Raw genomic sequence first — 3,874 nt, forward strand, 5'->3', positions numbered from 1 at the left:
AAACTGCCCACGGCTGATGCATAAGGGATCTTGGCCATCTCGGACCTCTGCTCATCTGTCTGCGGACAATCGGCCTGTGATACCTTCACATAAGAAGGTAATGGACAGCCAATAGGCTTTACGTCCTGCATGCGGAAGCGCTCAAGGACTTTATGAATGTACTCCCGCTGTGAGAGATACAAAAGTCCCTGATGCCTATCGCGCTTAATGCGCATCCCAAGTATATGTGAGGCCTGTCCCAAATCCTTCATCTCAAAGCTCTTCTTCAGCTGAGATTTAAGAGCATCTAGCTCATCATGAGCTTTCCCTACTATCAGCATATCATCAACATAGAGTACCAAGATAAGCAAACTGCCATCACGGGCTTTCTTCGTGTAAAGACACGGATCCATAGCACTCCTGCTGTAGCCCTGTGACTGCATAAAGGCATCAAACTTATGATACCATTCCCTAGGTGCCTGCTTCAAGCCATACAAGCTCTTCTTCAACTTGCACACTAGGTGCTCCCTGCCAGGTTCTGCAAAGCCCTTAGGCTGATCCATATAGATCTCATCATGCAAGTCCCCATGTAGAAAAGCCGTCTTGACATCCATCTGATATAGATCTAAGTCAAGCTGTGCAACCAAAGCCAAGACTAAGCGCAGGGTGGTCATCTTAACCACAGGAGAGAAGACCTCATCAAAGTCCACACCATGTTCCTGCTTAAAACCCTTTGCTACCAATCTAGCCTTGTATGCCGGCTTGGGGTGTCCAGGGGTACTTTTCAGCTTGTACACCCACTTGCATGGCAAAGCCTTCTTGCCCTTAGGCAAGGCAACCAAATCCCAAGTCTCATTCTTATGCAGGGAGTCTATCTCAGACTGCATAGCCCTCTCCCAGGAGTGACTGTCACCCCTGCGCATAGCCTCATCATAAGTGAAAGGCTCTCCTGCATCTGTAACCAAAACATAATGCATAGAGGGCTGAAATCTGTCAGGTGGACGTCTATCTCTAGCAGACCGTCTCACCGCAGGCTCTGCTGCCTGTCTAACTACCTGTCCAACATCCTGGCCCTGTGGAGGAACTGCTGCAGGCTGTACTACTGGCTATGCTGGAGCTTTAGGCTCCTCCTGAAAGATCACTCTGCGGATCTCAACCACCTTCTCAGGCTGCCTGTGCATCTTGTCTTCATGGAAGACGACATCATGGCTGCGTACTATTTTCCGCGCCTGCGGATCCCATAGGCGATAGCCCATCTCTCCTGACTCACCATAGCCAAGGAATATGCATTTAATGCTCTTTGGATCCAATTTACTCCTCTTGTCCTTGGGCACATGGCAGAATGCCTCACATCCAAAGACACGGAGATGCGCATAAGAGGGTGGCTTACCAGCCCAAACTTCCTCTGCAACCTGGAAATCCAATCCACTGGAAGGCGATCGGTTTATGACATGCACTGACGTACTAACTGCCTCAGCCCAAAAACTCGGGGGTAGGCAGGCATGGCTAAGCATAGAGCGCACACGCTCCTGAATAGTCCTGTTCATGCGCTCAGCCAAACCATTCTGGGGTGGGGTGTAAGGGGCGGTCAACTGACGCTTAATACCCCTGTCATCACAAAACTGCTCAAAAGCATGCGAGACATATTCTCCCCCATTATCTGTCCTAAGGCATTTCAGCCTATACCCAGTCTGGTTCTCAACAAGAGCAAGCCATCTCTGAAAAACTGCCAAGACATCGGACTTCTGCTTTATGGGATAAGCCCACACTTTCCTAGAAAAATCATCAATGAAGGTAACGAAGTACTTCGCGCCACCCATAGACATGCAAGGCATAGGCCCACAAACATCGGAATGCACCAATGCCAAGGGCTCACTCATGCGTGGCCTACCCGATTTCTTATGCGTAGACCTATTCTGCTTACCATAAAGACAATGATCACATGAGTCAAAACATGCATAATCCAAAGGCAGAAGATACTGCAAACCAGATAACATTTTCATTCCTTTCAAAGACATATGCCCCAAACGGGCATGCCAAAGTGATACATGTGGGATAGAGCCCACTGCCAAAACATGGTCTACAGAAGACCCAGATACAACAAGAGGATAGAGGCTGCCAGCCTTGGCACCTCTAGCAAGCACAAGTCTGCCTTTGGTAATCTTCCAGGTAGAATCCCCAAAACAGACATGAAATCCTGCATCATCCAACTGTCCTGCAGACATAAGACTACGCGTAAGCGCAGGTACATGACGTACATCCCTGAGCAAAAAGGAACTGCCAGTGAAAAACTGCAACTGAATATCTCCACAGCCCACAATATCAAGAGACCTGTCATCTCCAAGTTTGACTGATCCAGATACAGTACGGTAAGAGTGAAACCACTCACGGTAAGGCGTCACATGGAAGGACGCACCTGAATCCAATAACCAGCACTGTGCATACATACTAGGTGTCTCAGTCAAGTGTGAAGCATCAGAAGAACTAGCTGCAAGTATAAACTCATCACCACCATCGGACTCTTCAGTCTGCGTGACATTAATTTCCTCAATCTTGACGTTGGACTTCGCAGGTACTATGCTGCGATCAGAGGACTTCTCCTGCACTTTATCTTTCCCCTTATCCTTGCGCTTCTCATTGCGCAACTCATGACACTGTGGTCTAATATGGCCCTTTTTCCCACAATGATGACAAGTGACATTTGCATTGCGTCCACGCGACTTACTACGCGACTTGCCACCACGAGATTTAGACCGACCCTTCTGCGAGTCACGGCCTCGGCCATTACCACGGTCATACCTGTCATTCCTGCCTCTAACTGTCAAAGCATGACTACCACGAGAGGCATCCAAGTTTTTGCGATTCACCTCTTCCTGAAGAAGAGCACTCTCAACATCTGCCAATTTTAGAGTAGCACTAGAGGCACAAAGAGCAGTGCGGAATACATCCCATGACTCATTCAGAGTTCCAAGCAAGAAAAGAGGAGTTACTTCCTCTCCAAAGGTGATATCCTGCGAAGTCAGGTTCTTCAGTATAGCATGGAACTGGCTCAAGTGAGCAGACATAGTCGCATTATCCTTCATGCGCAGATCCATAAGCTGCTTCAACCAGTACATCTGACTCGCCGGACTTTTCTTATCATAAAGATTCTTGATCTTATTCCATAGATCCCATGCACTCTGTGCTTCCTCAAATACATTATAATGTACCTGTTCAGTGAGAGACAATACAATCGTGGACTTGCATAGCTCATCAAGTTCAAGCCAGTCGTCAATGTCCATAGTTTCAGGCTGCTCCCCACTCAACCGAAGTGGCTTAATCTGAGATTTCTGCACCAAAACCTGCCATATTTGACTCTTCCAGTAAGAGTAGTTGGTACCATCCAACTTTGTAATGTTAAAGATGGCACTATCATGCGAAGATGACGCCATTATGCAGGCTGGAAATGCCCAAACAGTCCAAAACTGCTTGCTGTTTTACTGCAGAAACTGCCCAAAAATGACCAAAACGGGGTCCAAAGGGTGAGCAAAGTGTGCCAAAAGTTGCTGCCCACTTAGTACTAGGTGCGGTACACCAAATCAGGATATTTTAGCATGAAAAGTACACCTCAGTCCACCAATAACTGCTTGCTGTAATAAATTGCAGGTATGCAGTCTAGAGAGCAAACTGTCCCAAAATAGGATCCAATGTCAAGCAAACAATGCTAGGTCCAAAGCCGGCATGAAACGGACATAAGCAAGGCCAATGACAGTGAAAAGAACATGAGCTCAACACCAAGCATGTCAAAATAACATCTGCCAGTGAAAGGCACACCCCCAGACACTCTAGGCAAAGTGTTCCTGTAACTGCCAAAACCTGACACAAATAGGTATCTGCTCAAAGAGAAAGATCCAAA

This window comes from Lygodium microphyllum, chromosome 1, assembly GCF_053477565.2.
Source record: "Lygodium microphyllum isolate KBCC chromosome 1, Lygodium_microphyllum_v1.1.10, whole genome shotgun sequence".
NCBI classification, from domain to species: domain Eukaryota; kingdom Viridiplantae; phylum Streptophyta; class Polypodiopsida; order Schizaeales; family Lygodiaceae; genus Lygodium; species Lygodium microphyllum.